This window comes from Lynx canadensis, chromosome D3, assembly GCF_007474595.2.
Source record: "Lynx canadensis isolate LIC74 chromosome D3, mLynCan4.pri.v2, whole genome shotgun sequence".
NCBI lineage: Eukaryota > Metazoa > Chordata > Mammalia > Carnivora > Felidae > Lynx > Lynx canadensis.
In genome coordinates this window covers 13,275,506-13,287,779 of record NC_044314.2, presented here as the reverse complement: position 1 = coordinate 13,287,779, position 12,274 = coordinate 13,275,506, and positions in this window count along the sequence as shown.

The following is a 12,274-nucleotide window of genomic DNA, read 5'->3' as shown; positions in this document are numbered from 1 at the left end:
CTTTCTAAACACAATAAATTGTTAATATTGCTGGATCTGTAGCCCTCATACCAACAGACCCTTCTTTTCCAATTCTTTGTTTTGTTCTCCCTTCACCTCCTCCCCATAAGACACAATGCTTTTAATGAAAAGGAGTTACTCTGGAGGAAATATATGTATTCATTATGTGTCAGCTTATCTCAGGTTGTTGGCAGGAATACAGTCTTTCCCAAAGAAAATCCCCGGAAGGGGGATCTGGAGGATTTTAGAGCTTTACCTTCCTTCACTGGGATCAGAATTCTGGGAACACCAGAATGTTCCAGACATTCTTACTTCCCCAAAAGACTAAAGAAACTGGTACACGGGATCCACAAAACTTTCCTAGCCTCGCTGGAACTTGGGCACACGTTCAGGCTACTGTCGGTCCGCAGCTCCTTATGCTAAACGGTGGTACCGGTGTTTTCCTCAAACTCTGACTTTTTGGGATTTTAGAAAGCTAACCCGTTGCACATACTATGTGTTTCGGAACTCCACTGATAGAGTCTGGGACAGCACCCTATAAATCAACACCTTAATATTTCTGCCACAACCCATACATATTCACACAAGCTGGATAGACGGACTCTGAGCAGCCCGTAAGTACCAGGTTTTGCCACCAAATGAGTGTGCCAGCAGCTTATGAACAGACTGTGTTTTCAGAACTTTTGGAAACTTTGGAGTGTTGGAGAAGGGATTGCAGACCTATAGCAGCTGAAGTGCAGCACCTCGGGGTGGGGGGGGGAGGCAGGATTTTACTAAAAGCCCACTTTCACTTTAAGCAGGACACCCACCCAGTCACTTGGTTGGTGGTTAGACCAGTGACTGGCAGTGAACGCTGAGTCGGCAAGGTCTTGGGTGTCTGATAACCGGGGACCTCAAACCCGAGGGGACTTTTAAGGGAGCCAATGAGAGAGTAAGGAACTTTTCCGTTTGTTCGATGTGATAGTGGGAAGGGGAAAGGAGTTAGTGCCTTTGGGAAACCTTTGGGAAACAGAACTAAAGCAACCCAGTGCTCTCACTGCCGTGACATGCACGTTTCCAGACTGTGGCTTTAGTTACTGTGGATGGCTAGTTAGTAACTTCCATGAACGTAATTTGGGAAGGTGGCCTGTCCAGTCATCTATGCTGCAAATACACGGATTAATTCACTGGCAAGGAGAGCGCATTTACTGAAGGTTTCATGATATTCCTTTGTTCATCTCTTCTCTGGCATTCGTTGTAAATATGTTCAACTTTCTTCTTGCTCCGAAGGTTCAATATTTAATTTCTTGGATGCTATGGACAATAAAATATTATGGAACTGCGTGTCTTGTTTCTTCCATGACATCAAGTTTCCTATTTTGAAATAGACCGAAGCCAGCGTTTACGAAAGCATTCCTGTATGTGAGTGCTTTTGAGGGGGCCGATGTAGAATAAAAAGGAATAAGAATAATTACTGTCCTTATTCCTTGTCTTCCTTTCTTCCTGCCCACCAGGCTTGCTTCCTCCCCCCATTCCCTTTCATCGTGGGGGGGGGGTGGGTGGGTGTGGGGTTAGGGTTAGGGTTAACTCCCTCTTCAGCCAGGGGAGATCTGGGATGCATTTCCACGGCATGAAAGTGTGCAATGACATGAGAGGCACTCGGGAACAGGACACAGAGCTTTTCTCCTGCAGTTTGTACTGAAGGCCCAGCCCCAAAATCTAATTTTATTTTTTTCTCTCTTTTTAATGTCTATTTATTTATTTTGAGAGAGAGAGAGAGAGAGAGATCTGAGAGTGCTCACATGCATGGGGAAGGGGCAGAGAGAGATTGGGTCCCAAGCGGAACCCACACTCAGTGCAGAGCCCGACATGGGGCTCAATCCCACAAACCGTGAGATCATGACCTGAGCCAAAATCAAGATTTGGACGCTTTACTGACTGAGCCACCCAGGTGTCCGCTCAAAATCTAGTTTTATTAAGGAAGGTGTATATACTCAAAATATTTGCTATTAAGTACATGTTTCTCAAGGCACATTTGTTTTCAATCAGTTACAGTATCCCTGAACGTAATATCCAACATAGTCCTTTTCCTGTCCTTGTGCTGTGCCCACATAGAATGTGTCCGCTCCTGCAGGAATGGTTGAGCACAAAAAGTGGAAAATGCTCCCCAATTCCCCCCAAAAGAAAGAGCCATTTGTGCAGGCTTGCTGGGGAGGGGGGGGGTGGTCCAAACCAGGTTTTGCCACTCTTGGCTCATTACCCCCTCTAGGCTATGAGACAGAAAGTATGGGTTAATGCAGAAAGGTGTAGTGAGTTTTTAGAGGAGGGAAGGGATTAATGCCTCTTTAAGCCAAGTGTTCAGGGAGCTTGAAATGTCTCCTGGAATTTGGAAAGCACCAAAACTTCGGATTTACTCTTGGCTGGGATGCTCTAATCCAGTGGTTTTCAACCAGGGGCAGTTCTGTCCCCTAGGGACATTTTGTTGTCACAACCAGAGTGGGGTGCTGCTGGCATCTAGTGGGTAAAGGCCAAGAATTCTCAATATTCTACCATGCCCAGAACATCCCGGAGCAGAGAATGGCCAACACTGAGCACTGCTGAGGGTGAGGAAGCTGGGACCCTATCTAAAGAACAGATGCTGGGGAGGGGTCCCCCGGGCAGAGCAGGGAGGAGGGGGTGCAGGGGGCATGCAGAGAGGGTGCCTGCTGTCAGCGGCAGTGACACGTGCAGGGGGCCACGCTGGAGTATTTTAAGACTCTGCTCAAAGGTCCGCCCAGTGAAGGTGTGCGTTCTCCCGGGAGCCCACGGGAGCGTCCTGTGAGAAAGAGGCACCTCTCGCCCTAGAGGCCAATTGCACCGGTGAGGCGAGGTCCTTCCCTTCTCCCCTTCCCTCTCCTTCCTCCCCTCGCCCCACAAGTTGCGTATTATAAGGAGCAGCAGAAGAGCAGGGTGGGCAAGCGGTGGGGAAGCCTCCCTCCACTTCCGTCCTCTGTGGGTTAGTGAGCCCCAACAGACCCCAGGCTGTGATGGATGGAGAATCTGAAGTTCTGATTTAGCAGAATTCTGGGCTTTTTCACTTCTGAAAATGTCTTCATTAATACATGAAAGTGACCGGAGAGGCATCAGTCTAGGGCATTTGGTTTAGGGGGTGCGAAGGACGATGGAGCAGTGTGGACTGGAGAAGGCATCAGAAGGGAAGCAGTAAGTGCCTGGTTCACCAATAAACCCGTTACGGGTATATTACCTCATTTAATCATGGCAACAGACGTATGAGGAGGAAACCACAATCCCGTCTTGTAAGTGAGGATACTGAGACACGGAATGGGTACATCACCAGGGCAAGGGCACAGAGCTGATGAGAGCTGATGGCCAGATTGGAACTCCTGCAGACTGAGTCCAGAGCGAGGGATCTGACCTCGCTGCCAACTTCCGCCTGGCATTGGCCCCTGGCGAGCGGCCACTGCAGGTGCCTGGAAGAATTCCTCCCTCCTCTGGACCTTCTCTATGTTGGAGTTCCCAGAGCTTTGTCTCTTCCTGCCAGTTTTTGCTGTCAGCTCAAACGTGCCCAGGTGTGACCGGCTCAGTTGGGTACATTGATAGAACATCCTCTACGGGCCAGGTGTTGGATGTGGAAGTCTTTACGGGTGTTACTCATCTGCGTAGTCTTACAATAACCCTAGAGTTAGGCGCGATGCCCATATATTTCAGGAGGAAATATGGGCTTAGAGGAATTGGGCAAAGCATCCAAATCGGTGACTGGCAGAGTATGCCTGCAGCTCTGTCTGACCCCAGAGCCTACGGTCCTTCCGTGGTGACTTACGGTCCTTGGACCATGTGGGGCCATGTGGGGCTCAAACTCATGAACTGTGAGATCATGACCTGAGCCAAAGTCAGACGCTCAACCGACTGAGCCCCCCAGGCGCACCACAAAATTTCATTTTTAACATAAATCGAACAAGATCGGCCCTTGAAGCAAATTTAAGTAAGTAAATTCTTCAAGTAAGAATTGTTAATGGAATCAAATGCACTGAGGTTAATAGTATGGGTTCTGAGTCCAAGAGTGAGGGTGTCCATCTTCGTAACACAATCTAGCAGCCACATGCGCTCAGCAAGTTTCTTCCGTGTCTCTAAAGCCTCAACTCCTTTCGCCGGTCCTCAGGACTGTTGTGGAAGCTGAATTAAAATACATGTTAATACATTAAAATTATACCCAGCTCCTAACTGGCAGTGGGGTTGATAAAAGTAAGAGTTGAAAAAAATGCTCATTAATAATAATTATTTAATAATAATGGTACTAGTAATAATATACTAGCACTATTTATAAAATATTACTATTATAATTACAGTAATAATTATAATAATGTAATCATACTTTTTTATACATTTAATTATACATTATTATACATTATATACATGTATATATATATATAATATATACATTATTATAACTCATTTGCATGAGTTAGTGCAAAGCCATCCAGAGGGAGCCTGCCCCAGTGCGTTCCTCCAGTGAGGAACCTGGAGAACGACTTTGGAAAACTGGCTGAATATTTGCATATGGGTCAATAATTCCATTTCCCAAGTATGTGTGTGTATAAATATATACAAGTTTTATATATATATATATATATATATATATATTTTTTTTTTGAGAGAGAGAGTGTGTGAGTGGGGGGCACACAGGGAGAGGGAGAGGGGGAATCTCAAGCAGGATCCTCTTGGGAGACGGTGTGGCGTCTGATGCAGGGCTCAATTCCACAACCGTGAGATCATGACTTGAGCAGAAATCAAGAGTTGCTTGCTTACTCGACTGAGCCACCAGGGGCCCCTGTAAGTTATATTTGTATGTGCCCTCCTTATACACGGCCATTGCAAGGCAGCTCTGGGTCAGCCCCGCAGCCCTGGACACAGATATCATCAGGCCGCCTGGTGCCAGGACCCCCCATCCAGCCAGTTTCAATCTGGACTCTTGCTGTTTCCTTCTGGTTCCACATGCACTCTGAGCCTCGTGTGCAACACTTCATTTTCCTAACAGGACCACCGAGCTCGTGCTTCTTTCTGTGGGGTCCCTGCCCTCTCTCTCTTTGCACATCTGGACTAAGGCTCCAGGCCCTTCTGAAATCCCCTCTCCTTCCCACTGCTTTCTGGGTGTAGCCACCTCAGCAGAGAGACACTACACTGTCACTGAGTGCCAGTGAGCCTATGCAGCCCCTCAGGGCAGGGGAGAGGTGCTCCTGGTGTGCTGGAGACGACCAGCACAGGGACTAACCAAGAAGTTTTGTTCTGTTCTGTGTTCTTAAAGGACGAGAGACAGGCATTGCTTTGGCAACACTGGGTGGCCAGAGGTCCCATGTGATGCATTAGTTAGTGCAAAGCCATCCAGAGGGAGCCTGCCCCAGTGCGTGGTTCAAGGGCCGTAAGTCACCGCGGAAGGACCGTAGGCTCTGGGGTCAGACAGAGCTGCAGGCATACTCTGCCAGTCACCGATTTGGATGCTTTGCCCAAATCCTCTAAGCCCATATTTCCTCCTGAAATATATGGGCATCGCGCCTAACTCTAGGGTTATTGTAAGACTACGCAGATGAGTAACATCCGTAAAGACTTCCACATCCAACACCTGGCCCGTGGAGGATGTTCTATCAATGTACCCAACTGAGCCGGTCACACCTGGGCACGTTTGAGCTGACAGCAAAAACTGGCAGGAAGAGACAAAGCTCTGGGGACTGATAGCACAGAGCCCGCTTCAGATCCTCTGTCCCTCTCTGTCTCTGCCCCTCTCCCACTCATGCTCACTCTCTCTCAGAAATAAATAAGCATTAAAAAAATGAAATATTGTGTTAAATGTAAGACAAACGAATGTAGGTAAAGATAAACCTTAGCTAAATATTTCCCTCAGTAAGCAAACCTTGTAGGAATGTTTACTTTTCAAGCATTTCTGGGTAAGTGTAATCTATTTTTTAACCGTTCGGAGCTCTTTCCTCGGGGGTCATATTCAGTCACCTGTATGCCATTTGCTCTTCCTACCGGATTTGAAAGGCTTCCCTGTTTTAGTTTTTCGCTCTTAGACCTGAAACTGCTTCCACAGCGTTCTTGCCCTCGGCCCCACCCCACGGCCACAGAGGATTTGGTAGATGGGCGTGTCCCTGCTCACAGGTTTGTCTCCTGTTTCCATCCTCTGGCCCGACTGTAATAGCAGCTCCAGTCTGTGGGGGCTTTCAAGTGAGCAGATCATAGGGAATGACTCTTCCTGACCCAAGTCCTGGAACAGAATAAGTAGACGGCGCTATTCTCCGTTAGAGACACGGTAGGTACAGCCGTGTCACTGGAACTCCTCACTGCCTTTTAGGAGCCTTACCAGACCCCTGCAGTCGGACTGAGTCCTCTCTATCTCTACCATAAGCTCCGTGCCTTCCACAAACGGTAAATATTAATACATACTTCTGATTGATGGGAAAAGAGCATCTGATTCAGCAGGTAATCCACACGTTTGAGTTGTTCTGCTCTCTCAGAACTAACAACGCCTTCTTTGCTGACTTAAAAAAAAAATCATTCAGTGCTTCTGAAATGAGTCTGGAGGACCAATAGTTCTGTGGGGATGAGATGATGCTATGAAAATAGGAATCCATGCTTAAAAAGTCGTGCACAGGTTGTGTTGAATGAGATGAAAGAGGTTCCTGCAGTGCTTTCTAAGCTTTTGAGAGGTCAGTGGGCTTTGTAACTCTCTGGGGAAGCATGTGGGACCTTGTTTCTTAAATTTATTCATTTTTAAAATGTTTATTCATTTATTTTGAGGGAGGAAGGCAGAGAGAGAGAGAGGGGTGAGAAGGAATCCCAAGCAGGCTTTGTGCTGTCAGTACAGAGCCCAACTCAGGGCTTGATCCCATGAACCGTGAGATCATGACCTGAGCAGAAATCAAGAGTTGGTCACTTAATTGACTGAGCCACCCAGGTGCCGCCTTGTTGCTTCAACTTCAATGAACCCTACACGTGCTAGTTACACTCTATCTTGGAGGGCTATTGTTTCGTGGAGCAAGTTTTGGACAAAGTAAACTTACCTGGAACATCAAGTTGGGGAGAGAAGACCAGATTTGTCAGCTTGCCAGGTGGGCGCTGTGAAAAGAATGCTGGCATGGCGAGCAGGAAGCCTGGATCCCAGCATCCAAGCCATGCACCCTTTCAAAGGCTCACGTGCTACTTAAATATGAGGGAGAACCTTTATCTCAATGATCTCTTAGATTCCTACTGATGGCAGTAAGTCCCCCCCCACAGGCCAACACAAGTCTTCTCTATCGAGCAAGTCCTCACTCATCCATCTATGCAGAGCCAATCACCACCTCCACCCTTGAGAGCATCGTCAAGGAGTTGGCTCTCCTTTTTGTCAATGGGAACCAAGGTTGGCCTTTCCAGGATGGAGAGGCACGATTGCCATGGCCCTCTCACTTAGGTAGAGGATGGAAACACCTGACGCAGAGCCTATTCTGTGCCGATTCTAGGACCTCACGTTAGTGGTCAAATGAGTCTTCCCCCAGCACTCCTAGAAAGGAGGTTATTGAGGCAGCCAGAAAGTGTCAAGGCAATGAAACCAGCTTCTTCTCCTTGGCATCATCTAGTTGTTGTTTTTTTCTGTCTGCTTATAACACAGACCTGGCTCTTTTCCTACGGACCACCCAGTCTTTTCCCCTTTATTTGGATGTCCCCCAATGCCACTGCGTGTGGTTGTGCAGGTTGCTGGCTGCACAAGGGCACCTCGTGAGAGGGCAAGGGAGCTGACATCAAGCTGGCATTCCCTTCATAGCGCAGTGCGCCAGGGTGTGAGGCTGTGTCAGTCTGAGGAAGAGTCACCTCTTCTGAATTCATACAAAGGTGCTGTACAGGCTAAAGGTGGCCCTGTTCGGTACTCGGTGACATTTTCAAAAGAAGTAAAAGCATCATCACACCATCATTACTTCTATTATAATTACCATTGTTGACATCATCATCATCAATTTAACATTCTACTTTCTTAAGATAACGATGCTATGTAAAGTCAGGCCAATTAGAAGCAGATAGACTTTCCTGTGCGCTGTTGGTGGGAAGGTAAAGCGATGCAGCTGCCGTGGGAAGCAGGATGGAGGCTCCTCAAAAAACTAAAGCTAGAACTACCGTAATGATCCAGCAATGCCGGGGCTGGGGTTTTATCCACAGGAATTGAAGTCAGGATCTCGAAGACATAGTTGCACTCCTAAGTTCACTGGAGCACTATTCAAAATTCCTTTTTCAAGAGCCTGGTGTTGATCCCTAAGTTTGATCAAACACCGAAGGCAGGTCATGGGGAGCTGACATGAGCTGTGTTCCCCTGCCCTTAATTCTTATTCTTTGCTGACTGTGGAAAAAGCAGAAACTAAGTGGGTAGGGTAATTAGGTCGATGGCTTTCCAGGTAGAGAACAGGTTTTCCCATCTTGGCGAGGCATCATTGCAAGTTGCTGGCCAGAGAGTGAGCCTGCCTGAGCTGGCGTAAGTGGCCATCCTGAGCGTCGTTCTCTTGCCATAAATAAATCCCAGCGGGAATTCAAGCACTAATGATGGAGTTACAATAGGCAGTGAATAAGCTTTATGCTTCTGTTGTCAATAATTTTAAGGTGCACCAGGCTCAATAATGAATTCTTTTTTAAAATCAAATTGTCTCGAGCATCCAACAGGCAAAGACGCTTGCTGCCCTAACGAAATTTCCTAAGTGGGTGATCATTTCCTATCTCCGTCTTGTCCACAAAGTTATCAATAAAATTTTCATCAACTCAGTCATTCAATTATTCATTTGATAGACATTGATTGTGTTGGACACTGGACAAAATGTGGGAAATCAAGACACAGAGGCCATAGTCACGCAGGAAATGAGCAGCCACTGGTTAGGAGGAGGTAATCAGGGAGACCTCAGAGCACAGATGGAGGGCTCCCAGCCCAGCCCAGCCCAGGGATCCTCCAGAATCCAAACTGAGTTTTTTTTTCAACGTTTTTTTATTTTTATTTTTTTTGGGACAGAGAGAGACAGAGCATGAACGGGGAGGGGCAGAGAGAGAGGGAGACACAGAATCGGAAACAGGCTCCAGGCTCTGAGCCATCAGCCCAGAGCCTGACGCGGGCTCGAACTCACGGACCGCGAGATCGTGACCTGGCTGAAGTCGGACGCTTAACCGACTGCGCCACCCAGGCGCCCCCCAAACTGAGTTTTAAAGGACAAGTAGGCATTATGTAGATGAGGAAAGTAAGGGAGGGAACAGTACTTGCAAAGCAGAGAGGCAGGGGATTAGGCTAGTTGTTGGGTGGTAGGGGTGTGAAAACCCGTGAGAACATTGGCAGTTTACTTCACTTAGCATAATGCCCTCAAGAGCCATCCATGTTGTTGCAGAAGGCAAGATTTCCTTCTTCTTATGGCTGAATAGTATTCCATTGTATATAAACACACCCCATTGAGAAGGCAGTTTTATGGGGCACTTTGGGAAATGTCTTTTTTTTTTTAAATTTTTTTTAAGTTTATTTATTTTTGAGACAGAGAGAGACAGAGCATGAACGGGGGAGGGTCAGAGAGAGAGGGAGACACAGAATCGGAAGCAGGCTCCAGGCTCTGAGCCATCAGCCCAGAGCCCGACGCAGGGCTCGAACCCACGGACCGCGAGATCGTGACCTGAGCCGAAGTCGGACGCCCAACCGACTGAGCCACCCAGGCGCCCCGGGAAATGTCTTTTTCATTCATATTCATGTGACTATTTTTCTAAATTAATGAACTTGTTTTCAGTTCCACGTTTTTTGTGTGCAGAGGCCAAGTGAAGCAATAGCTATGGATGTATTGGTTCCATTAGCAGAAGAATGCCTCGGTTAAATGATGTCATCTTAAAACAATTCTTTTAATGTTCATTTATTTTTGAGAGACAGAGAGAGAGACAGAGAGATAGAGTGCAAGTGGGGGGAGGAGCAGAGAGAGAGGGAGACACAGAATCCGAAGCAGGCTCTAGGCTCTGAGCTGTCAGCAAAGAGCCTGACGCGGGTCTTGAACCCACGAACCAAGAGATCATGACCTGAGCTGAAGTCAGATGCTTACTGACTGAGACATCTGGACGTCCCAAATGATGTCAGCTTTATATCAGTGTCTCCAGCTGCTTCAAATAGAAAATCATTTATGTTAATTTCAACAACGGTTCTCTTTTCCTTTTGTCTGGTTCATAAGCTTTTCGGATTTCAATTTATCAAATGAAAACCTCCTGACATTCTTATGAACTCCACTGTAAATTTAGTTAAAGGGCTCAGCATTAAAGATAAAATTATTTTTATACTGATGACATAAATAGAAACTTTGGTGGACCTCAATGTTTTAATGAAAACAAACTTTCTCTCCTAAGTGAAAAAAGCCTCTTAAAACAGCAATAGACTTGGATTGTGTGTGGTGTTCATAAATTCATAAAGGTGTCCAAATATGCTGTGTTACTCTACCAAAATAGAAGTTGCAGTTGTAAAAATTTAGATTTTTAAATACACACAGAGTAACTACAGAATTTTTGTGACGCCATCATCAATGGGAATTTGGAAAGCTTGATGTAACTGGGGTGCAGGGGGGTAAGAGTGTCTGGGCCTAGGGGGGCCCAAACAGACCAGATTCAGCCATTTGCCGCAGACAAAATCCAAAGGCAGAGAGATGAGGGGTGGTGAAACAGAAAGGAATTTATTTCAGTGAGGCCAACACCTGGGGAAACAGTGAACCAGCATCTCAAAGATTGTGCTCCAAAGTGCCAACAATACTTCCGGGTTTATACAAGGAAAATGTGGGACGAAGGTTGGTGGCTACACGCAGGTGGGCTGTAAAAAGTCAAGTTGATCATTGTCTTGGGGTCAAGCATGTGGGGTCTTGCAGGCTCAGGACGGTCCTTATTGCTTGAGGGGGTAGTTTCGGCTCCCATCAGGGGATGCTTTGCCCGCCATGTCTTTGGCCTTTCCAGCTTGAGATAAGTTGGACAGAACTTAATCAGTTAGAAAGTAGAGACTGAGGTCGACATGGAGGTAGTTGACGTCGTCTTTCATTGAGTCTGTGAAGGGCTATGTTGTAAACCAACTCAAGTTCTCCTTATGTCCGCGTCTTAAGGTTTTGTTCTTGGTTTTGGCAAGTGGATTCTTTACCGTTTGGTTGTGTTTTGTTCACTACTCGCTGGAAGTCTCTGATCAAAGCATTTAAGGAACAGCGCATCCCCAAACCTCAGCTTTTGATACTTTTGGCTAACTGCAATTACTAAACACAAAACCTGCAGACAGGAAAGCATTTAAATTAATTACTGAAGAAGAAAGGGGGAGCTGACTACATTTAGGAACAAGAGTTGCTCAAAGGTGTATAAGACTTAAATTCAGAATTCTGTAACTGCCCTTTAGAAGATCTCAACTTGTGGGAAGAATCTTTTGATAGAGCTTGGATTTTTAATTCTATATCCATTTATATTTTCATACCAGGATAGAATAAAGGTGAGACCCTCAGTTTTGCATAATCTAAATTTGGTGGTATGTTCAAAGAGATCCACAGAGATAACTTATTCGACACGTTTGGGTTGTAGGATAAATGTCCTTTGAGTCAAGGCAAAGACACTGTAACTGTGACACTATTGGGGCTGGATTACTCTAGTACTGAGATACAGAAAGTTCGAATTGAAAATATTCCTTCGCAGGAGAACTAGCTCTGAGCTTACCAGCTACCTTGGCACCTGTAGCGAGATGATTTTCTCAATAATATTAATTTTATTAATTATAAGATGCAATTTTGAAGAAGATTTCTGCCGGTTTCATGAAAGAATTAAAAATAAATCATATTGAAAACTACAGTCTTCAGAAAAATACAATTGACACAGGTTTGGAGAGCAGTGCATCTCAAACACTGTTTAAAGTACACAGTAATTATCCCGCTTGTGTTATGTTATTATTTTTTTAACGCTCAGATAATCAAGTCAAGGGGTTTTTTTTCCTTTTTCACATTTTGCTTAGTGTGCATCGGCACATATTATTTTAAAAGATAATTTTAATTTTGAAAATGGTTTTATTTTTAAGTTTACTTTTATTTATTTTGAGGAGAGAGATAGAGAGCAGGTGGGGAGGGTCAGAGAGAGAGAGAATCCCAAGCGGGTTCCGCACTGTCAGCACAGAGCTCAACTTGGAGCTCAAACTCATGAACCGTGAGATCATGACCTGAGCCCAAATCAAGAGCTGGACCCTTAACCTACTGAGCTACCCAGGCGTGCTGAAAATAGCTTTTGTGTAGAACTACTTTAAGGATCCACCAATAAA